The sequence below is a fragment of the Pongo pygmaeus genome, chromosome 4 (genome assembly GCF_028885625.2).
Source record: "Pongo pygmaeus isolate AG05252 chromosome 4, NHGRI_mPonPyg2-v2.0_pri, whole genome shotgun sequence".
In the NCBI taxonomy this organism is placed as follows: Eukaryota; Metazoa; Chordata; class Mammalia; order Primates; family Hominidae; genus Pongo; species Pongo pygmaeus.
Window position 1 is genome coordinate 96,659,073 of NC_072377.2, and position 25,990 is coordinate 96,685,062.

The 25,990-nt window shown below is 36.7% G+C and overlaps 1 pseudogene; it reads right to left on the reverse strand.

The window, feature by feature from the left end:
• Positions 1-25,990, reverse strand: part of LOC129036212 (T-complex protein 1 subunit eta-like) — a 123,682-nt pseudogene that overhangs the window by 13,110 nt on the left and 84,582 nt on the right.

The window sequence follows — 25,990 nt, forward strand, 5'->3', positions numbered from 1 at the left end:
CAACATTGATTGGACAAAGGACTGACCTTACATTCTTTCCTGATAAGCTATTACAGTTCTTAAATCAGTTTCAGCCAGCTTATAGAGGCTGCATATATAATTATTAACTATTCCTCAAAAGAATTGCTTACATTCCCCATCTCCTTCTTCCTCTAAGAAGGTAATATAAGCCTCTGTACTACATCAGGTTAGTGGGTGATCATTCCCCTGCAATTCCCCCAGTCTATGAGTGTTAAAATAAATTTTGTATGGCTTTTGTTCCTATTAATCTGCCTTTTGTTAGTTGATTTTCAGTGAACTTCAGAAGGTAAAGGAGGAAGCTTTCCCTCTTGGTCCCTACAGTTTTGGTCCTGCAAGCAGGGTAACCAAACAGCTGTGCTCTTCTAGAAGCCACAGTCTAGAGAAACTGGGACCTGACAAGTTGGCCAAAAAAACAAAAAAAAAAAGTAAAATTTTCTTACCAGTCAGATTTCTGCATGTATTTTTGTGGAATCCAGTGAAGCAGACAGTAAAAATTACTGATTTTCTCTTTTTCCTTTCCAAATGTAAGACTCATAGTAGAAAAGCATTTCTGTGACTAGTCTTAGGTGCAAAAACTCTGGTGTCTTTTTGGTATAAATATTCACACTGTCTGATCCCTTTTCTCCCAGAAATACCTTTGTTTTGTGATCTGAGAGACCAAAATAGATACCCCTTTATCAAGTAAGATGGGCCCTACATGTAAGGGAAAAGAAGCCATCTACAGGTCGAGGGTTCAAGGACTGGCTGGCATGGCAAATTCTAAATTCCTATTACAATAAGAAAACCCACACCCTTGCTCAGCTCCCTAACAATAGGAGCTATCAACTGGCTTAAACCCAGACCACTACAACTCTGATTGGACAAAGGACTGACCTTACATTCTTTCCTGATAAGCTATTACAGTCCTTAAACCAGTTTCAGCCAGCTTATAGAAGCTGCATATACAAATTGTCTTTGTGTCCCACAGTTTGCCTTTTTTTTTTTTTTTTTTGTGATGGAGTCTTGCTCTGTCACCCAGGCTGAAGTACGGTGTCATTATCTCGGCTCACTGCAACCTCTGCCTCCCAGGTTCAAGCAATTCTCTTGCCTCAGCCTCCCGAGTAGCGTATGACACCACGCCCAGTTAATTTTTTGTATTTTTAGTAGAGACGGGGTTTCACTGTGTTAGCCAGGATGGTCTCAATCTCCTGACCTCGTGATCTGCCTGCCTCGGCCTCCCAAAGTTCTGCGATTACAGGCATGAGCCAGCACGCCTGGCCTACATTTTGCCTTCTAATGTAAGGAGCCAAATTCCACCTCATGTTAATGCTAAAACACTGCCCAAATAAACATGGTGTGTATATTACACACGTGTTTACCCATGCACATGCATTCAGCTCCCCTCATATACAAAAATTGTATAACTTTCCCCCACTAAACCTGCTAAATAAGTAAGAATACAGGCCCCGAATGGCATAAACCCAACCTGTCCTTCCCCTCTTCGAGAAGAGAGCACCTTCAAGTTCATGCTGGAGATTTCCTCTTCCTGGCTTGCAAACCGATATTGCCAGTAATAGACATCTTACAGCACTCTCTTCTATTTAGCTACTCTAGTGGTCTTTTGGAGGACAGATTTTCCTTTGTCTTTGTCTTCTTTTGTCATTTCATCATAAAGAGGATTACCATAGAATAAAATACAGGCCTAAAATCCCTGTCAGTCTGTTGTTTGAGCCAGCCTCTGTAGACTGTGAGCTTTACAGTTCTTATCAGATCAGCACTTGTTTAAGACAAACTGTGCTGTGGGTCACTGAAATAAAAACTGGATGAGTTTCTCCTCTTGTCTTGTTTCATGTTCTTGAGGGCTTGACTTGTGACCAAGTGGGAGCACTCTGTCCGTCTCCACCTTAAAATAGAGGGTTTTTAAATAAAAACCTATGTTAACAAGGTCCCCAAAGTATCTTGAGGTCCTTGGGCCACTCAGAAAGTGACCATTTTTGCTTAAATTTTTGCTTAAAATCATGGGGCATGATGGGTTTGGGTTTCATCCAATGGCCAGTCTGAAAGGACTAAAAACCTCAAGATATTCTGAAAAGACTAAAAACCTCAAGATATGTGCAATTTTAAACAACACTCTCTTTGTTTCCTATGTGCCAAGCTCTCAGGGGTGTTTATATTAATAAAAAGTACCATCCATAAAGGGCTTTTGCTGTCTCAACTCTCATTGCCCGATTAGCACTGGGAAAGTCCAGTTCCAGGAGGACCTGCCCATATTACAGATTAACGGGTCTGTAACTGGCAACCCCCCACAAATTTGTGAGATACTGGAGACACTGTACACAAAAACACTGTTCTCAACCATCTGTGACTAACCATCTTTTTGCTCTCTTAGTCTACTTATAGGCATTAATTTTGGGTGATCATGGGCACCGTCTCTTTGACACCCTTTCCAGGAACTCCTTTTGCTTATATGGTAAAACTTATTCTAAGCCTAACAATTTCCTCCTGGTCTTTCCATAAAGAGCCTTATTAGATTGAATCACTATTAAAATAAGTACATCATTAGATATTCAAGTCATTAGTGGCCAGACAATGGATATTTAAGCTAAAAAGACTCCTATGTAAGAAAAAAATAAATTACAGATATCTCTTTCTAAACAATTACCTTATTTTTATTTATGGAAAGAAAGATCAAATTAGATAAAAGATACAAAATTAAAGAGCATAAATCTGACCCAGAACAAAAGTTAAAATCCTTTGAAAGTTCAAACTGCCTGTTTTGGATTTTCTGTGGGATTTGCAAGAAAGGCACTGCACTCTGTACCCTCATGGCTAGGATTGGGCACTTTCACCACTGCAACCCAGGTTTGATTCCAGGTCATGAAATCAGCTCCTTGGAAATGTAAATCCTTTGATTCAGGAAAAGAAAAACATTCATACAAATTAGTTTACATTGTTTTTAATTTATATTTGTATGACTCTTGACCTTTGGGGGTATCCATTTGTTTATAATCCTTTCTTCTCCCATAGACAGCTTTTTAATTTCCTGTTGTCAAACCATTTGTCTCCTTTAATTTTCTGTCCATGCAGCACATGGGTTGTCAGGCCTTTGTGTACAGATGGTCAGCTGAGACACTGGGGTCCTGGAAAATGAGACCACACAGAGATGTGGGTTGTATCCCATTTGTGGCTAGCAAAATTTTTCTTCCTTTATACTATCATTGGGAGTTATCTGAATTTTGGAATGGTTACAGCTTTCGCTCCTTCTTTGGAAAACTTGGCTAAGGTCATAAAAGGCTTCTTGATTTTAGTCTCATGTGTGCTTATTTGTTTTGGTTTTGATCATTTGTCTAGCTATATCTCTGGTTTAAAATCAGTTTGTATTCAGGCTGTGATATAAGCGGTTCTTTAGGTTTTTTTGGTTTTTTGGTTTCATTTGTCTTTCCCTCTCTATTGAGCTGGAGAGACACACCCCGCAGCACCACTGACAGACAAAGTAGTGAGCAAGTGTGGTAGACCCCACTTCAGGCAGTGCAGGGAAACACACTGCTCCTGCTGCTGCCACCACGTCCTCTTGGGTCCAGCAAAAGGCTGGCTGGTTGTGTGACAGAAAGTTTGCTGCTTATATATTTAATTATTTATTTATTTATTTTTAATAGAGCTCTAAGGTCAAAAGTCAGCTTAATTAAAAGCTTGTATTTTTCTCTGTTCTCTTTTAAATCATTTCTCCCCAGGAAACTTTTTAGGAGATTAGAACCCTTTCTCTTAAACCCTTGCTAATTAGAACTACATTAGCCTTTTGAAGTCTTTAAAACTCCCCAAATTGACTTCTAAGACTTGTTCTTCCACTTGCTCTGCCCCTGTTTCTTTTTGCCACTTTTGATACCACATGAAGGGATCTAGAGGGGACTTCTAGCAACTCTGAGACTCCTTGAAAAACACAAAAATGTGCCACTGACCTCCTTATATTGGGACCCCCTGTCTTCTTCATGGAACCCCAGGAGTAGTAGGAAGGTTCCTCTTAGCTCTGGTTTATGTTATCCATCACCATTATGATTATTATGCTAAATTGTTGAAGGCCACAGAAAATAACCAAATTTTTTTGTCAGTTTCATCTTTAACCATGGCCATTTTAAGCTGTGTTGCCCGCTGTCAAATGCATTATTCTGATGCCTTTTTTTTCTGAAAGCTCTTTGCAAATCCTAAAATGTTGTGTCTTCAATGAGGTTCAGCGAAGGGATAAAAAAAAAAAATGACAAATACAGGTTTCAGACAAATTTGAAACCATACAATTGAACTGGCTAAAAATTCTAAAACTCTTTTAAAAAATCCCCTTGAATTGTCTATAGCTTTAGAGCAATTTGGTAAATTATAATTTTGTGAGCAGAACTGAAACATTTACCTTTTTCCCTCCTGATTTCTCCAGAATTCAGAAACTGTTTATGCATCTGTTTATTTGATGGCAATATAGTATTTTTACATAAGTTCAGTGAGAATCTGCTCTCTTCTGTTAATAGGACACAATTGCAGACACTGTTTATTTCGCCAAGGTTATGACTGGAATCATACTTTTAGATATGACCAAACTACTTTGAGGGATTGAGGTTGCCTTTAATGGAGACAATAAAAATCCCCTTGGAAAAACTGATCTAGCACCTTGTCTGCATGGTTCCTTTACGGAGTTCCTGCCCTTGCAGTAAGCAAAAATGGCCACTTTTTGAGTGGCCCAAGGACCTCAAGATATTTTGGTTTTTATTTAATTTGTATAAGTTTTACAGACACGATCTGAGAGTGAGGTTAATCCTAGGCAGGCTTCCTAGTCTCAGGAGGCTTTTAATTTCTTATACAAGGTACCAAAATTGCCACTTACGAGGAGGCTATAGGATAAATCATTATTCTTACTGCACTTTATGTAAATAATCAGGCTGAGTTAATGAAACTGAACTTATTTATGAACAAATTAGTCTTGCTGAAAACATCTTTGGTAGAAATGAAAGACTGGAGAGAGAAAAATTATGTTTCAGAAGACCTATAGTATACATGTTACTTGGTTCTAGTACCATCTATTTTTTAATTAGTTTTTTTCATTATCTGGACTGAATCCCAAATTTTTAGTTTCTTCCCATATCTATCTTAGATTCACCAGACTAACATTTCTAATTTTCATTCCCCCTTTCTCACTTGGAATTACTAAAAATTAAAACTGCCTTTTTTTCTGAGGCCCTAAAAACTGAAGCTAGTCTCCCACGCTTTAAAGAGAAATCAACACAGAGCTTATATTTGAACAAATGTTGTACATGGAGAGAATAAACCAAACACTCTGTTAGATTGCCATTAATCTTTTCAACTGACTGCCCTCCAAATGCTAAAGAAACTACTCTATAGATTACTCCAGGCATTAACCTTGTTTTTCTTCTGTTCCTATGGAAATGCCATTTATTAAAAATCTGTTTGCCTACCTCATATGGAGGCCTAGCTGTGAGAGCCCATCTGTAATGCCATCTCCTTAAATGAGACACAACTATTTAACTGAACTGACTTATTCAAAGAAAGGGGAAACTAGTTTAATGGTATCCTTAGCCACTATATTGCTAATTTGGTATTTTTCTCTCCAAAGACACCAACTCAGCTTTATGTGTGCGAAACTTCTAGGAAAGTTTCAGACAGGGAAATGTTGGGGCACAGAAAACAATGCCCCAAAATATGGCACTCTGACATGTTGCACTGAAGAAACAGCCTTAAGCTCTCTCTGACCTTCCCCTGACTCAAATCTCAACCCTTCTGTCTCTCCCAAAGTGGAGGATGAGGCTGTTCTCTAAAGTTTCCTTATTTACCTAAAAACTGGACTCCCAAAGAGGAGCACAACTATCTTCCATTCCCTCTCTGAAACCTCATTATTTACTGCAGAAAACAAGACTGAGAAATGTAGCCACATTTGGATGGATTTTTTAAAAGCTAAGGTCTGCCTCTCAGCTTATTTAAATTCCAAAGAGAATAATTTAAAAGTTTACTTCTGTCACCTGGGTCCACTCATTGTCCTTAATAATCATTTACTATCCCTCAAAAAATTGTTGACATTTTTCAACTCCTCCCTCCCCTGTGAAGAAAGGAATATAAGATTCTGTATCCCATTGAATTATTGAGTAATTATTCTCCTGTGATTTCCCTATGCTATGTATATTAAAACATATTTTGTATGGCTTTTGTTCCTATTAATCTGCTTTTTGTCAGCTGATTTTCAGTAAACTTCAGAAAGTAAAGAGGGAATGGCAGACACAAAACCACAGATCCAGGAAGCTTCGAGAGCACCAAGTAGAGTAAATACAAAAAGAAAAAAAATACCTAGATATAATAAATTATATATTCAGTCTTCAGAAAACCCAAAAGAAAGAAAATCTTGAAGGAAGCTGAGGGTCAGGAGATAAAGGTAGGATACCTTGCCTGTATTAAACAATTTCTCATCAGAAACCATGCACACAAGACAGAAAAGTCAAATATTTAAAATGTTGAAAAAAAGAAAACCTAGAATTGTCCGCAAAATTATCTTTCCAAATAGAGAAATAAGGACATCCTCAAACAAACTGGAAAAAATATGTTACCAGATGACCAACCTTATAAGAAAAGTTAAAGGAAGTTCTTCATGCTGAAGGAAAGCTAAATAGGCTAAAAACATGGATCTACATTTAAAGAAAGAAAAGTGTCGGAGAAAAAGTGTATTAAGATAAAACAAGAGTTTGTTTTTCTTATTTTTAACTGATCTGTAGGACAATTGTATATTTAAAGTAATCATGGTAACAATGTATTAGGTAATTATTGGTATGAATAAATGAAATGTAAAACAGCATTGTCACAGGAATTAATTGAGAATGCTCTGCTGTAAGTTACCTGCACTACTTATAAATGAGTATAGTGCTATGTGAAGGTTAAGTTAGATTAATTAAAATGTATATTGTAAACTCTAGAGCAATAACTAAAATATTTGTTAAACAAGAATAATTGATACACTCTGAAGGAGATAAAATAGAATCAAGTAAAATCCTTAATATCAGAGAAGGCATAAAAGGGGTAGGATAAGCAACAATTAGTATGATTAAATATAAGTTATAATTATAATACATATTAATCACTTATTACATATTAATACATATTAATCACTGTATAATCTAAAAGTACTAATTAAAAGATAGAAATTGAATGAGTAGATGAAAAATCATCTAGAGGCAACTTTATCTCATGTAAAAGAAACTCACTTCAAATATAAAGACTCAACACTGTTAAAAATTAAAAGAGGATGGGCGCAGTGGCTCACGCCTGTAATCCCAGCACTTCGGGGGGCCAAGGCAGGCGGATCACAAGATCAGGAGATCAAGACCATCCGGGCCAACATGGTGAAACCCTGTCTCTTCTAAAAATACAAAAATTAGTCGGGTGTTGTGGCGCACGGCTGTAGTCCCAGCTACTTGGGAGGCTGAGGCAGAAGAATCGCTTGAACCTGAAAGGTCGAGCTTGCAGTGAGCTGAGATCCAGCCACTGCACTCCAGCCTGGTGAAAGAGCAAGACTCTGTCTCAAAACAAACAAACAAACAAACAAAAAAATTAAAAGAATCCACACCAGTATAACACAGGAAAGCTAAACTAAAGAATGCTGGAGTAGCTATACATTAATTTCAGACAGGCCAGACATGGCAGTTCACGCACAGAATCCCAGCATTTTGTAAGATGAAGTGGGAAGGGTTGCTTAAGACCAGGAGTTTGAGACCAGCCTGGGCAACATAGTGAGACCCTGTCTCTATTAAAAAAAAAAAAAAAAAAAAGAGGGACAAAAAATTCAGACAGCAGAATTCAGAGCAAGAAAGATTACCAAAGAGAAAAAATAAGTATGTCATAATGATAAAGAGGCCATCTTCATTAAAGATTTAAGAATCCTATGTATGTATGCATATAACATTGTCAAAATGCATGAAGCAAAAACTAACAGAACTAAAAAGATAAATAGACAAATCCAACATTAGAGTTACAGACTTAAACCCTTTCTATCAATAACTTACATGTCAAGCAGGCAGAATATTAGTAGGGATATGATATCCAGAACAGAATTATCAATCAACTTGATCTAATTGACATTTATAGGTTGTTTTTACCAAACATAAGCAGAATACGCATTCTTTTCAAGTTCCCATAGAAAGCCCACCAAGATAATCTACATTCTCAGCCATGAAACATACTTAGGCACATTTAAAATAATAGAAATTATTATCTAATAACCTTCAAAAAGCCTATAATTAATAACTTTCCAAAACAGAAATAGATAATAATCTTCAAAAAAGGCTAAGATGGTTTTACTAGTGAATTATATCAAATATTTAAGGAAGAAGTAATACTGATTCTTGTTTTTTTGTTTGTTTTTCTAGTTGAGACAAGTCTCGCTCTGTTACCCAAGCTGGAGTGCAGTGGCCCAATCTTGGCTCACTGAAAGCTCCGCCTCCCGGGTTCACGCCGTTCTTCTGCCTCAGCCTCCAGAGTAGCTGGGACTACAGGAGCCCGCCACCACACCTGGCTAATTTTTTGTATTTTTAGTAGAGATGGGGTTTCACCATGTTAGCCAGGATGGTCTCGATCTCCTGACCTTGTGATCTGCCCGCCTTGGCCTCCCAAAGTGCTGGGATTACAGGCGTGAGCCACCCCGCCCAGCCTCATTATGTTTTTTATATGTATTTGTGAAAGCTTCTAACAGAATTATATCCTAATACACTTCTCTCAAACTGTCAGCATCCTGGATATCCCGGTTGGACAACACCTCGAAGGGCTATACAGCCTCATCCTCCGCTTTGGGAGAGACAGAAGGGATTTGAGTCAGGGAAGGTCAGAGAGAGCTTAAGGCTGTTTCTTTAGCGCAACATGTCAGAGTGTCATATTTTGGGGCACTGTTTTCTATGCCCCAACATTTCCCTGTCTGAAACTTTCCTAGAAGTTTCACACACATAAAGCTGAGTTGGTGTCTTTGGAGAGAAAAATACCCAATTAGCAATATAGTGGCTAAGGATACCATAAAACTAGTTTCAGTGTCCCCTCTAAAACTCATGTGAAACTTACTTTTACTTTTATTTTAGGTTCAGGGGTACGTGTGTAGGTTTGTTATACAGGTAAACTTGTTTCACAGGGGTTTATTGTACAGATTATTTTGTCATCAAGGTATGAAGCCTAGTACCCAATAGTTATTTTTTCTGATTCTCTCCCTCCTCTCACCCTTCACACACAAGTAGGCCCCAGTGTCTATTGTTCCCCTTTTTGTTTCCATGTGTTCTCATCATTCAGTTCCCCCTTATAAGTGAGAACATACAGTATTTGGTTTTCTGTTCCTGCATGAGTTTGCTAAGGATAATGGCCTCCAGCTCCATCAACATTCCCACAAAGAACGTGATCTCCTTCTTTATTATGGCTGCATAGTATTCCATGGTATACATGTACCACATTTTCTTCATCCAGTCTTCCACTGATGGGCATTTAGCCTGTCCTATGTTTTTGCAATTATGAATAGTGCTGCAATGAACACATATGTGCATGTGTCTTTGTTGCAATTGCTTTTGGAGTCTTCCTCATGAAATATTTGCCAGTTCCTATGTCCAGAAAGGCATTGCCTAGGTTTTTTTCTGGGATATTTATAGTTTTGGGTTTTACATTTAAGTCTTTGATCCATCTTGAGTTGATTTTTGTGTATGGTGTAAGGAAGGGTCAAGTTTACATCTTCTGCATATGTCTAGCCAGTTATCACAGCACCATTTATTTCATAGGGAGTCCTTTTCATTGCTTGTTTTTATCAGCTTTGTCAAAGATCAGATTGTTTTAGGTGTGTGGCTTATTTCTGGGCTCTCTATTCTGTTCCATTGATCTATGCATCTGTTTTTGTACCAGTACCATGCTGTTTTGGTTACCATAGCCTTGCAGTAGAGTTTGAAGTGGTAATGTGATGTCTCTAGCTTTGTTCTTTTTGCTTAGGATTGTCTTGGCTGTTTGGGTTTTTGGTTCCATACGAATTCTAAAATAGTTTTTTCTAGTTCTGTGAAGAATGTCATTGGTAGTTTGACAGGAATAGCATTGAATCTGAAATTGCTTTGGGCAGCATGGCCATTTTAACAATATTGGTTATTTGTATCCATGAGTATGGAATGTTTTTCCATTTGTTCATGTCATCTCTGATTTCCTTGAACAGCATTCTGTACTTTTCATTGTAGAGATCTTTCACCTCCCTAGCTAGCTGTATTCCTAAGTATTTTATTCCTTTTATGCTAATTGTGAATGGGATTGAGTTCCTGATTTGGCTCTCGGCTTGGCTGTTGTTAGTATATAGAAATATTAGTGACATATGCATGTTAATTTTGTATCCTGAAACTTTGCTGAAGTTGTTTAGCAGGATCTTTTGGGCCGAGACTGTGGGTTTTTTAAATACAGAATCATGTCATCTGCAAACAGGGATATTTTGACTTCCTCTCTTCCTACTTGGATGCCCCTTATTTTCCTCTCTTTCCTGATTGTTCTGGTGAGAACTTCCAATACTATGTTGAATAGGAGTGGGGAGAGAGGGAATCCTTGTCTTGTGCTGATTTCCAAGGGGAATGCTTCCAACTTTTGTCCATTCAGCATGATGTTGGTTGGGGGTTTGTCATAGATGGTGCTTATTATTTTGAGGTATGTTCTTTTAATGTCTAGGTTATTGTGAATTTTTAACAAAAAGCGATGTGTAATTTTATCAAAAGCCTTTTCTGTATCTATTGAGATAATCGTGGTTTTTGTCTTTCATTCTGTTTATGTGATGAATCACATTTATTAATTTGCATATGTTGAACCAAACTTGCATACCAGGATTTAAAGCCTACTTGATCATGGTAGATTAGCTTTTTAATGTGCTGCTAGATTCAGTTCGCTAGTATTTTGCTGAAGATTTTTGTATCAACGCTCATCAAGGATATTGGCCTGAATTTCTCCTTTTTTTTTTTTTTTTTTTGTATCTCTACCAGGTATTGGTATCAGGATGATGCTGGCCTCATAGAATGAGCTGGGGAGGAGTCCTTCCTCCTAAATTTTTTTGGAAATAGTTTCAGTAGACACAGTACCAGCTCTTCTTTGTAGATCTTCTGACAGAATTTGGCTGTGAATCTAACTGGTCCTGGGCTTTTTTTTGTTTGATGGACTATTTATTACTGATTCATTTTTATAGCTCGTAATTGGTCATTCTGTTGAGATTAATTTCTTCCTGGTTCAGTCTTGGAAGGGTATATATGCTTAAGAACTTGTCCATTTATTCTATATTTTCTACTTTTTGTGCATAGAGTTGTTCATAGTAGTCTCAGATGATTATTTGTATTTCTGTGGGGTCAGTGGTAACATTCCCTTTGTCATTTCTACTTGAGTTTACTTAGGACTTCTCTGTTTTCTTCTTTATTAATTAGTCTAGCTAGCAGTCTATCTGTACAACTAATTTTTTCAGAAAAACAAACTCCTGAATTCATTGATCTGTGTAATGGTTTTTCATGTCTCAATCTTCTTCATTTCAGCTCTGATTTTGGTTATTTCTCATCTTCTGCTAACCTTGGGGATGGTTTGCTCCTGCTTCTCTAGTTCTTTTTGTTATGACATTAGGTTGTTAATTTGAGATCTTTCTAACTTTTTGATGTGGACATTCAGTGCTATAAACTTGCCTCTTGACACTACCTTAGCTCTGTCCCAGAGATTCTGGTATGTTGTATCTTTGTTCTCATTAGTTTCAAAGAATTTCTTGATTGTTGCCTTAATTTCATTATTACCCAAAAAATTCAAAATGAAGTTAATTTCCATTTAATTGTATGGTTTTGAGCAATTTTCTTAGTCTTGATTTCTATTTTTACTACATTGTGGTCCATGAGAATGGTTGGTATGACTTTGGTTCTTTTGCATTTGCTGAGGATTGTTTCATGAGGATTGTGTGGTCTATCTTAGAGTATGTGCCATGTGGCAATGCAAAGAATATATATTCTGTTGTTTGGGGATGGAGAGTTCTGTAGATGTCTATCAGGTCCATTTAGTCCAGTGCTGAGTTCAGATTCTGGATATCTTTTTTAATTTTCTGCCTCATTGATCTGTCTAATACTTTCAGTGGAATGTAAAGTCTACCATTATTATTGTGTGAGAGTCTAAGTCTCTTTGATGGTCTCTAAGAACTTGCTTTATGAAGCTAGGTGGTCCTGTGTTGGGTGCATGTATATTGAGAATATTTAGGTATTCTTGTTAAATTGAGCCCTTTACCATTATGTAATGCCCTTCTTTGTCTTTTTTGATCTTTGTTGGTTTAATGTTTGTTTTGTCAGAAACTAGGATCGTAACTCCTGTCTTTTCCTGTTTTCCACTTGCTTGGTAGATTTTTCTTCATCCCTTTATTTTGAGCCTTTTTGTGTCATTGCATGTGAGATGGGTCTCTTGAAGATATTATACTATTTGGTCTTCCTTCTTTATCCAGCTTACCACTCTGTGCCTTTTAATTGAGGTATGTAGCCCATTTACATTCAAGGTTAGTATCCATATGTGTGGATTTGATCCTGTTATCATGTTGTTAACTGCTTATTATACAGATTGGTTTCTATGTTTGCTTTGTAATGTCATTGGTCTGTGTACTTAGGTAGGTTTTTGTAGAGGTTGGTAATGGTCTTTCCCTTCCATATTTAGTACTTCTTTCAGGAACTCTTGTCAGGCAGGTCTGATGGTAACAAATTCCCTCAGCATTTGCTTGTCTGAGAAGGATATTATTTCTCCTTCACTTATGAAGCTTAGCTTGGCCACATATAAAATTCTTGGTTTGCATTTCTTTTCCTTAAGAATGTTGAATATAGGTCCCCAATCTCTTCTGGCTTGTAGGGTGTCTGCTGAGAGCTCTGCTGTTAATGCAACGTCCTTCCTTTTGTAGGTGAGTTGTCCTTTTTCTCTAGCTGCCTTTAACATTTTTTTCTTTTATTTCAACATTGGAGAATCTAACAATTATGTGTCTTAGGGATGATCGTCTTGTGAAATATGCAAGAGTTCTCTACATTTTCTGAATTTGAATGTTGGCCTCTCTAGCTAGTTTGGGGAAATTTTCATGGATGATATCCTGAAATATATTTTCCAAGTTGCTTTCATTCTCCCTATCTCTTTCAGGGACATCAGTGAGTCATATATTTGGTCTTTTTACAAATCTTGTATTTCTTGGAGGTTTTGTTCATTATTTTTCATTCTTTTTTTTTATTCTTGTCTGACTGTCTTATTTCAAAAAGCCAGTCTTCAACTCTGAGATTCTTTCCTCAGCTTGGTCTATTCTGCTATTAATACTTGCAATTGAATTATGAAATTCTCATAGTTGTATTTTCCACTCTTTCAGGTTGGTTTCATTCTTTTCTGTACTGGCTATTTTTTATGTAAGTTTCTATATGTTTTACTGTGATTCTTAGCTTCCTTGGATTGGGTCTCAACATTCTCCTGAATCTTGATGATCTGCATCCCTATCCATATTTTAAATTCTATTTCTGTCATTTCAGCCTCCTCCTGGTTAACAACCCTTGCTGGAGGACTAGCATGGTTGTTTGGAGAAAAGAAGATACTCCAGCTTTTTGAGTTGTCAAAGTTCTTGCACTAGTTCTTTCTCATCTTTGTGGGCTGATTTTTTTTTCCTTTATCTTTTTTGTTGACCTTGGGGGTTTGATTGTGGTATAAAGTGGGTTGAGTGAACTGGCTTTGTTTCTGGAAGATATTAGGGAGCCAATACAAAGCTCAGGACCCCTGACACATGCTGGTGGGGAGGGGGAAGCAATGTTTGCCCATGCACACACATGCTGGCAAAGTGATATAGGGGGTGGCCATGGGTGAGGGCATGCAGTCAAAGTGACATTAAGGAGGCTGCAGTTGAGCTCTAACTCTGGGGGACTGGCATCAGGCCCCGCCTTTGTTTTCTGGCCCCTGGAGTTAGGAACCTCCTACACTGGAGAGGCTGATGTGCTTCCCCACCGCTGGTCACAACACTCCGATGGGTGGTGTTAGCCAAAGCACTTCATAGAACAGTGGCAGCAGGACCCATTCTCATTCACACGTCCCAGCAGCAGTGACAGCATGCAGGGTACACCATCATCAGCTGCTGTGGGATGTGAGTGGGTTCCACACTGCCGGCCTCCTTGTGGGCGTTCATAGCAACAGCAGTGGCAGCATGGCCCAAGGGGGTGAGGGATGCATGACCAGCATCAGGGTATGTATTCTAACTGATGGTGATGTTAGCATGAAGGTGGGTGCTGGTGGGTGCAGGACTGTGTGCGCTCTGTGCACATTCATGCAGGTAGTGGTGACTGCTCAGGGTGGGGGCAAGTCCCTTGTTCACACCTAGTTTTGGTCCTGCAGTAGTGTTGGGGCAAGGGCAGGGCATTTGTGGGGGCTGTGCAAGTGGGCTGTGTGCCCAGCAATGCTCTAACAGCAGTGTCAGTGTGGCAGGGAGAGTAGGAAGGGGTGTGCTCATGGCAGCAGCACTGGCACAGCAGGGTCCAAGTGCACACACATGCAGGTGGGGAGGGGGAGGCAATGTTTGCCCATGCATACACATGCTGGCAAAGTGATATAGGGGGTGGCCATGGGTGAGTGCATGCAGTCAAAGAGGCTGCAGTTGAGAGGAAGGTACAGGTAGGCTTGTGCATGTGCATGGGCCTCCTCTGCTGGAGCTCCCAGCGGGTCACTCCACTAGTGTAGGAGCCAGGATGTGGGCCCCAAGGAGGTACTCCCCACAGCAACCAGGAACCCTGGTTGCACTGCAAGCAGGCCTGCCGGGCTGCAGCCCTAGGAGAGACCAGCAGACCTAGGAGTGCTCAGGTTGGACTGGCTGTGTCTCACAGGCAAGACCGCCCTGCAGATTTCAAGTTAGACAGTTCCCCCAGGGTTCAAGGCTGCTATGGGAGCAAGTGAAGCTTAGAAAAATTGGTATCCCTGGCCATGCTTCACTACAGATGCTGTTGCACCAGACCCTCTGGGCTTTGCACCAGCTGGTGTTCTACCCCTACCATTTCTCTAAGCAGCTCTCCCAGCCAACTCAAATGTCCATGATGGTTGTAAAATCTTCACCTGCCAGGACTCCAGAGGCCTGTGGTGAGAGTGGGTTGCTCTTTACCTGTTCAACTCACCTCTTCCCCGGGAATCACTGTGAGCTAGGAACGGTCCTGGTGCGCAGTAGCCCCATGCAGGATTCCCAGCTTCCTCCCCTACCAGCCCAGCATCTGTGTCTTCCCTCTGTCCACTTTCAATGCCTTCCCTCTGAAGAACTCCTAGGAGTGTGCCAGTCTTCCCATTGTCCCGGTGCCTTTGTGAGAGATGTTTCTTCTGGCTGTGTCTAGTCAGTCCTCTTAAGGCTGCAACGCATGTGAACCTTAATCTTCCATAAGGCAGTATTGAGAGGTAGGGTCTTTAAGCAGGTCCTGCCATCATCATGGATCAATTAATTAATGGGTTAATGGATTCATGGGCTATTGTGGGAAGGAAATTAGTAGTTTTATAAGAACAGGAGGGGAGACCTGAGCTATCATGTTAGTACATTCATGTGATGCCCTGCACTGTCTCAGGGCTCTACAGAGAGTTCCCCCTAAAAAGAAGGCTGTTTCTTACCAGATGTGCTCCCTCAACTTTTGACTTTCCAGCCTCCATAACTGTAAGAAATAAGTTATTTTTCTTTATTAATTACCTGGTTTCAAGTATTTTCTTATAAGAAAACACGTTAAGACAAATCCCTTCTCAGATATATGATTTGACAATATTTTATTTCATTATGTGGGTTGTCTTTCACTTTCTCAACAGTGTCATTTGTAGCACAAATGTTTCAATTTTGATGTAATTTAATTTTTTTCTTTTGTCTCATGTGCTTTTTGTGTCATATCCAAGAAAAATTGCATAACCCAAGCTCAAAAAGATTTACTCCTATCTTTTGCTCTGTGATTTTTATAAATTTAGCACTTATACTTGGTCTATAATACATTCTAATTTAATTTTTGTGTATTTTGTGAGATAGGAGTCCAGATGCTTTCTTTCCATGTGGATACCCAGTATTCCTACCAAGGACCATTTGTAAAAAGACATTCCCCATTGAATTGCATCAGCATTCATGTAAAAACATCAATTCACCATAGATTAAAGAGTTTATGTGGGGATTCTCAATTTTATTTAACTGACTTATATGTCTATCCTCACTCAAATACCACACTTTCTTGATTACAATAGCTTTGTAGAAAATTTTGAAATTAGAAAGTGAGAGTCCTCCAAATTTGTTCTTTTTTCTAAAGTTTGTTTTATCTACTTTGAGTTCCTTGAATTTTGATAGAAACATTAGGATCAGCTTTTCAATTTCTGCAGAAAAAGGCAGCTGGGGTTTTGACAGGCTATAATGAATTTGTAGATCAATTTGGGAACCAATTTATCTTAGCCATATAAGTCTTTCACTTCACATACACGCGTTTTTTTTTTTTTTCCATTTATTTAGATATTCTTTAATTTATTTAAGCAACATTTTGTTTTGGTATGCACATCTTACACTTATTTTGTTTAATACATACCTAATTGTTTTATTATTTTTGATGCTATTGCAAATAGAATTGGTTTCTTAATTTATTTTGGGAATGATTTCTTCTAGTGTATAGAAATACAATTGATTTTGCTATTTATGATTTATCCTGTAATCTCTCTGTGTTCATTTATAAATTTTAATATGTTTTTCATTAGACTCCTCAGGAATTTCTGTGTATAAGATCAAGTTATCTATGACTAAATAACAACTTTTCTCTTCCTTTCTAATCTAGATGCCTTTTGTGTTTGTTTGTTTGTTTTTTTCTTTATTTCCCTTCCTAAAATCTCAAGTACAATGTAAAATAGAGCGGGTAAGAGCTGACATTCTTGTCTTATTCCTGATTTGGGGGTAAAACAGTCAGTTTTACACCATTAAGTACAATGTTACCTCAGGGTTCTTTAGAGGCCCTTTGGTAGTTTGTGAAAGTTCTCTTTTATTTGTAACTTGTTAAGTGTTCTTACAAGATGGTGTTGAATTTTCTCAAATGTGTTACTTTTATATATTGAGATACTTATATTTTTCCCCAAATTCATGACTGTAGTATAACTAATTAATGGATTTTTGTTTGTTAAACCAACTTCACATTGCTGTGATAAATGCTACTTGATCGTGAATGTTGTGTAATCCTTTTATATAGGTTGTTGGGTTTGGTTTGCTTGTAATTTTGTGGAGAATTTTTGCATCTATACTCATAAGAGATGTTGGTCTGTAGTTTTCTTGTGATATCTTTGTCTAGTTTTGGTATCAGAATAATATTGGGCTTATGTAATGAGTTAGAATATTTATCCTCCTCTTCTGTTTTTTGGAAGAGTTTATGAAGAATTGATATTAATTTTTTTCTAATGTTTGGTAGAATTAAACAGTGAAGCTATCTGGGCTTCTTTGTGGAGAGTTTTTAAATATCCATTTCTATTTTTTTCTTATTATTATAGGAATCCAGATTTTCTATTCCTTCTTGAATCACTTTTGGTGTGTGTCATGCTAGAAATTGTTCATTTTATTTAAGTTACCTAATTTGTTGGCATATAATTATTTATATTATTTCCTTATAGTAAGATTTCATAATATATTTTCATAATCATTTTTTAAATTTCTGTAAGATCAGTAATGATGTGCCTTCCTTCATTTCATTCTAAAATTTAACAATTTTAGTAGTCTCTCTTTTCTTTCTTAGCCATTCTAGCTAAAGATTAGTTAATATTTTTTATCTTTTCTTTTTTTTTTCAGAGACTATCGGGGGAACCATCCCCTAATATTTCAACATAGGTTCTTTTCTATTTTCCCTAAGTGTCGGCCATTCTGAGAAATAAAGAGAAAGAGTATAAAAGAGAGAAATTTTACAGCTGGGCCTCCAGGGGTCACATCACTATTGGTAGGTTCCGTGATGCCCCTTAAGCCACAAAACCGGCAAGTTTTTATTAGGGATTTCAAAAGGGGAGGGGGGTATGAACAGGGAGTAAGTCACAAAGATCGCATGCTTCAAAGGGCAATAAAAGATCACAAGGGCAGAAGAGCAGAGCAAAATCACAAGGCCAGGGTGAAATTAGAATTACTGATGAGGTTCCATGTCCCACTGGGCATGTATTGTCTTGATAAACATCTTAGCAGGAAACAGGATTCCAGAGCAGACAACCAGTCTGACTAGAATTCACCAGGCTGGAATTTCCCAAACCTAATAAGCCTGAGGGTACTGCAGGAGACCAGGGCTTATTTCATCCCTTATCTTCAACCGCATAAGAGCATAAGACAGACACTCCCAGAGTGGCCATCCATAGACCTACCCCTGGAAATGCATTCCTTCCCCAGGGTTATTCCTTGCTGGGAAAAGAATTCAGCAATATTTCTCCTACTCACTTTCTGCAAGAAGAAAAATATGGCTCCATTCTGCTGGACACCACAGGCAGTCAGACCTTAAGGTTATCTTCCTTTGTTCCCCAAAGATCGCTGTTGTTCTGTTCTTTTTCAGGGTGCCCTGATTTCATATTGTTCAAACACACATGTTTTACAAACAATTTGTACAGTTAAAGCAATCGTCACAGGATTCCAAGGTGACACACATCCTCAGCTTACAAAGATGACGGGATTAAGAGATTAAAGTAAAGACAGGCATAGGAAATTAGAAAAGTATTGATTGGGGAAGTGATAAATGTCCATGAAATCTTCAAAATTTATGTTCAGAGATTGCAGTAAAGACAGGTGTAAGAAATTATAAAAGTGTTAATTTTGGGAACTGATAAATGTCCATGAAATCTTCACAATTTGTGTTCTTCTGCCATGGCTTCAGCCAGTCCCTCCATTTGGGGTCCCTGACTTCCCTCAACAAGAGACAAAAAAAAAGGTTGCCCAGGTTGGAGAGCAGTGGCATGATCATGGGTCACTACTGCCTTGAACTCCTGGACTCAAGTGATTCTCCTGCCTCAGCTTCTCAAGTAGCTGGGACTACAGGTGCATACCACTATCCCTGGGTAATTTTTTGATATTTTGAGAAAGAGTCTCCCTATGTTGCCCAGGCTAGTCTCGAACTCCTGGGCTCAAGTGATCTCCCTGCCTCAGCCTCCCAAAGTGTTGGGATTATAGGTATGAGCCACTGCACCTGGCTTGTTGAGTTTTCAAAGTCATTTTTGTTTTTGTTGTTTTTCTTTATTATTTTTCTATCCTCTATTTTATTTATTTCCTCTAATCATTATTGGTTTTTTTCTTCTTCTTGCTTTGAGTTTAATTTACTCTTCTTTTTCTAGGTTCTTCAGATGAAAGATTAGTTTATTGATTTGAGACTTTTCTTCTTTTTTAATATGCTCATTTATAACTGTAAATATACCTCTAAGCATTGTTTAACTGTATTCTATAAGTTTGGTCTGTTGTGTTTTGTTTTAATTCTTTTCATAGTATTTTTAAATTTCCTTTGCAATTTCTTCTTTGACCCATAAGTCTTTTAGGAATGTGTTTAATTTTCATATATTTGCGGTTTCCCCAATTTCCTTTTTTAATTGACTTCTAATTTTATTTCATTGTGATTGGAGAAGAGAACATACTTTGTATTTCAATCATTTTAAGTGTATTGAGGCTTGTATTATGATTCAGCATATGGTCCATCTCACAAAACATTCTCTGTGCACTTCAGATTATATGTTCTGCAGCTATGGTTTGGTGAAGTACTCCGTAGATATATGCTACATCTAGTTGGTTAAAAATGTTTTTCAAGTCTCTTATTTCCTTATGAGGCTTCTGCTTAGTTAACTGAGAGCTTAAAAAGTTGATCTCATGGAGGTAGAGAGTAGAATATTTACTAGAGGCTGGAGAGTGAGGCAGAGTGTGAAAAGAGGTTGGTTAAGGTATAAACATACTGTTAGGCAGAAGGAATAAGTTCTAAAAATTGGTAGCAAAGTAAGGGGACTATAATTAGCAACAATATATTGTATATTTCCAAATAGCTAGAAAGCAAAATTTAAAATGTTTCCAACAGAAAGAAATGATAAATGTTCAAGGTGATGGATATCCTAAATACCCTGATTGGATAATTACACATTGTATGCTGTATCAAAATATTATATGTACCCCATAAATATGTACAATTATTATGTGTCAATAAAAAATTTTAAAAAAGAAAATGGACTATTAAAGTCTCCCCTTATTATTGTTGAATTGTCTGTTCCTCCCTTCAATTCTGTCTGCTTTTTATTCATTTATTTAGGTGCAGGTAATTTAGGTTTATACATGTGTATATGATTTCTTTATGTCTTTTATTACTTGCCAACATTTTCTAGTTTAATATTTAAGTGTGTTTATAGCTGCCTATTGGATCATTTTTATAATACTGCTTGGAAGTCCTTGTCAGTTAATCCAACATTTCTGTCATCTTGTCATGGGTTTCTCTTAATTTCATTATCCCATATGAATTGAGATTACTGTGCCTCCTCATATGCCAAGTGATTTTTACTTGATTGTGGTCATTTTGAATACTATATTATCATACTTTGGGCTTTACTTATATCCTGTGGAAAATGTTGATAATTTTCCTTTAGCCTTCTATAGGCCATGGTTCCAATGTCAATTCAGTTTTCAAAGCCGTTGCAGTGAATTTTTTTTTTTTGCTCCTGCATATGCAAGTGGTCAGCCTGAGATCCGACCAAAGGTTAGTTCTTCAAGTCTTTCATATGCTAATTAGGATCACATTAATGCTCAAATAAGTCAAGGGTTAACCCAGGAGTTCATAAACAGAATCATTGCTTTTCCTAGCTATTTTCTTTATTATCTCACTAGTACTTTTCAGACCACTGGATTTCAGTCCTCTGGTCAGAAACTGTCCTCTTCTGTGATTGCACTGCCTCTAGAATCAAGTGGCAGGAGGAGAGAAAGACAGGAGAAAATCCAACAGAGTCTGCCCCATCCACTTGGAGATACACACACCTCCACCTAAGGGAAAATAAATTTCTTATTCCTTAAAGTTTTAGCTGCAGGGCCCCCTGGGTGGAGGGTGCAATAGAACAGAAAAATAAGAAGAGGAAAAAATTCAAGAGATTTCCCTCACTCTCTCTGAGGTTTCAGAGTTGCCATTTTTGCTCCTCAAGCCTGAACTGGAGGGTTTCTCTTTGATCTGTCTGAACCACAATGCTGACTTCCAACTTCCAAATTGCACTGGGTTCAGGTCAAGAGATAGCTAGAAGAAAAAAAAAAGGCAAACTTATGGTCCATTTAGTGGTACAACAAATTCAGATGCTTTTCCCTTTCTTCCCCACTGATACTTACGCTTCAGTATTTTCAAAGGTTATTCATGCAATTTGTGCAGCTTTGATAGTTGCATTCATTGAGAAAAGAAGGATTGGTGTGTGTTTTTGTTATTTTTACTGGAAATGGAAGATAATTGTTTAATAATTTGTACAGTTGACATTTCAGAACATTTTAAAAGCATCATTAAACTTTAGTCATTTGTTTTCTTACCTTTTGTGAAACTTTTTGTGGGGGAGGGGTTTCAGATTGTCTTTATTTGGACTGGAATAATCAAGAACGACAAATTTCCACCTGATAATATGCTTGAAATAATACACCAATCTTATAAACTAATTCCAAACTAATATGGAATATTTTCTATAATAAATTATATCTTCTCAATTTCTTGTTTCAACTCCCCAAGACTGCTGTTCCTTCACATAAGCTCATTTTGAGTATAGTCCAGAGATCTAGCCTTCAAAAATGTCTGCTGGGAAGTGGAGATTTCATAGGTTTTTCATCTCAGAGCATTTCTACTCTTCTTTTTATAAGAATTAAAACACACACACACACACACACACACATCCATTCTTTCCCTCCATCACAAATTTTACTATTATTTATTTTTAAGTATTTTTCTTTCTTTCAAATTTGAAGTTGAGTTTAGATACATTTATCTCCATAAGAAAGAATTCAGGTAGCCACTAATCAAAAATTCTAACTAGCACCTGATAACTATTTCTACTCATATCTGAAGTCAGATATATATAATAAATTTCTCTGAGAAATTCATTAGAAACTTTAATTCCAGAGATTCAATCCATTGTTGTCCTTTTTCACATACAGTCATATGCTGCATAATAATGTTTCAATCAATGATGGACTGCACATAAAATAGTGGTCCCGTAAGCTTATAACATTGTATTTTTATATACTTTTTCAATGTTTAGATACACAAATACTTACCATTGTGTTACAATTGCCTACAGTATTCATTACAGTAACATGTTTGTAGCCCAGGAGCTGTAACATATAGCCTAGGTGTGTCGTAGGCTATACCATCTAGTTTTTTCTAAGTACATTGTATGACGTTTGTACAATGAAGGAATCCCATAATGACCATATATCAAGTTCATATGTCAGAGTTTTTGGTTTTGACTGTATATATACTTTTTTGATGTCAGACAGTGTCTTACACATTCTATCTTATTTAAACTGAATTTTACAGGAAACTAGATTTTAGAGGGGTACAACAATGTGGCCAAGAGCATATAGGTATTAACAAAAGCTAGACTATATTTTAGATCATTTAACATCTGGGACACAGATCTCTCTATGCAACACTGTGTCTTTTAGAAGTTCAGGTTTACGAAAACTGGCTTATATCATTAGTATATAGTTTCCAGCATCATTTCTTTTGTTCCATGAAGAAAATTATAACAATGTATTTATCTGTACGATTATGGTTAAATGTATGTTTGATTTATGTTAGAATCAAATATATATGTAGAAAAATGACATGGTGAGCCTGACCCAGGGAAAATGCTAATAGCTAAGGTTTAATCAATAAATACATTAAAGCCTCTCCTGATCCTGCTCTTGCAACAAATTCCAAACATAAAGTTGCTTGACAAATTCATTTGATGAGTTAAATGAGAGTATACCTTCTAATTTGTTTTCATATTTAATTATCCTTTTATTCTTTTGATTCATAGGCAGTAATTTCATACTGTTGATTCCCTCTTGACCTTGGGCTTGTAACTGAATCCTGAGATCTGGCTTGTGGCCCAGGAATATGTAGAAAATTGTTTATATTAGCAGCAAGCTGCCTTGAGCTGCAATGCTTTGATTTAACGTTATAACTGTACTAAAAGTAGCGTAGCTTTCCCATGTACTCTTTATTCTGTTCAAATCCCTTGTCATTATAACAGATGTTTGGATTATTGTTCTGTAAACTATGTCAGAATTTCAATCTCTAGTATCTGTTTATTATTCTCCAAGGGTGATACTACAAATGTTCTCATGCACAGTTAATACTTATAAAACAGGCTGTCTTATTTCCCATTAAAAAAAAATCTCAGCAGAAAATATTTTTTAAATCAGAGTAAATATACCTAATTTGGGGGGAGTGTTTAAGTATGTATGAACAAATGATTCCAACTGAAAATGGGCAATATTTCAGAAAGTGTTCCAATCATTTAAAAAGACAAAACTACAGTTTTATCTCAAGCCTATGTGATACCGAGTTTTAAAAATTTATTTAAGTACATGTATAGTTAATTTATCTATAAATACTATTTATATTTAAATGATATATTAAATACTATATTAAATAATTTTATTCTGATATCGAGATATAACAATTTATACTGAAGTCTGTAAAAGCCATATGTACTGATAAAACCTCATGGATTTGAAGTGTTTAATATTAACAAATAAAACAGTTATTGGAATAAAAGAATGTAAGCCCAAATGCTCATGAAGATACCAGAAATATGTGGTGAGAATACCGCTGGTTAAAATTTGTACGTGAGTGAAAAATTTCATTACCTTAAAAAAAAAAGAGTCACTGGCAGCTTTTTAACATACATTTTTAAAGCCTGAACTGTTAATTTCCTTCTGTTGTTTGAGTGAGTTATGGCAGCTTTTACAAGGGCATGAAATAAGATTTCCTGAGGTGACTTGGTCCAATTGGATGTTGAGGAAGAGCAAAATCTCTGAAATACTGTTTCTTCTTTACATTTTTATATTTTAATTATTGCCTTAAAAATTAGTATATTCTAAATTGAGCCTCTGTCAGATATAGGAGCATTATGCCTGAGGAATAATCTTACCGTATCTAGAAAACAAGGTTAGTAGCTAGAACTATTTACACAAAAATAATTTGCTTCTCTCATTTACTGCACATATATTTTCAACTTTCTTGTTATTTCTAATTTTTAGCCTTTTTTTCTTTTGAACACAAAAATGTCATAAAAATCAGAAAATGAGGAAAAAGAGGAGACTATTCTTTTGAAATGATTTAGAAGGAGAGTGACAGAATTCTTCTGGGAAATAAAGGGAGAGGGGAAGGGAGAGTTTAAGGAAAAGGGTCAATTAGCTACTCAATCAGCTCCATAGAAAAAAGGTGCTGTAGCTTTTTCTTCATTCATTTTGCTTTAAAGAGTGGATACAGCTACAACAGGGTTCGGCGGCTGCAAGAATACCAACATGCATTACGTTTGCATGTAGGATTTTAAAAAACGAAGGAAAAAAAAGAAAAAAAACAAGGTCAGCTTCGGAAATGATGAATGCCTTTTTGCTGAAAGCTGTACTGAACGTCCTTGAGTTTAATCAAAACTATTTGTTTTTAGTCAGCTTTGCTGTTGTCTCTTTTACTCTTGTCCACTGATAGCTTGACATTAATGACATCATAAATCATGTGAAGTGGCGGCTTGGGTTTGGTAGCATTTCAAGTGTATGTTGAGATGTCCTGGACTATCTGAGGGGCTGGTGGAAGGTTGGATATCATCTTGGACTGAATCTTTAGTTTATGGCATTATTTGGTTGGTAAAAGTATGGAATGCATTATTAGTGTGATGGGCTTTCATTAAAGAGCATCTGGCTCCTTATTAAATACAGACTTTAGAAAGATTATTGAATGGGTGGATTTATCTTTAATTCTGCTTCTTAAATGTTTTAAAACCTAATTTTAAAATCCCACTTTAAAATAAAGACCTGCTTTTCTGGGCTTGTCAATTCCTATGGTCATTCAATGACTATAAAGTAAAATATCAGAGTCCCTTTGCACAGTTCAAGTTTGCACACTGTACAGCCAATTGAGACTTGAACAGTATGTACAATTTGAGAAAATCTATCACTTACACTTTGTAAAAGGCTCTTCTTAAGTATAAAGCATCATCTGTACATTGGGAAATGTATTCTTTGAAAAATGCCTAGCTTTTATCAGTTTTTTGTTTTAGAATGATTTCACTGAATCGTGCTATGTTTTATGGCTTGTTATCTGTGTGACTGTGTTCTTAGAACATGCTTTTTATTATCATTGTACTTTACCGTTAAGGGAAGAAAACATTTTTCTTTAACTGTTATTTATTTAATGGAATTTTTTATATTACAAACTGATATACATATATATGTGTGTTATATATATAATAAGAATAATATGTAGATCATTTACTTTCTTAACAGGTCAATACATAAACAAGTTAAAGAGCTTTCTTTGTTTTATAAGCCAACTGACAAAAAGAGATGTGTTTTCTTCAGTCATGGCAAAGTACAGCATCTTCAAATGTGCATTGCATATTGTAATAGAGCAGTTCTCATAGTTTTGAGAAAGTTTAGCCAAAATATATAAACAGTTGTCCAGGTTTTATCACAAAATGCAGATTTTCATCTACAAGCAAAGTGGATTAAATTAAATTATTGCTACACAATCCGAGGGCAAAAACTGAATAAAACAACGTCAAACAAAACTATTTGACACTTTGGATAGTTTAATCATTTATTTTTAACTGAATTTGAGGGGGAAATGTTGAATATGGGTACAAATAGATTCCTAAAAACTGTATTTACAGATATTTGTTACCTATTTTTAAATAAAAGCTAAGAGGTTATTTCTCCATATATATATCAATGAAGTTTTTTTCACAAATTATTTCAGTAAAAATAATCTAACTTGATATAGTATTCGAAGAT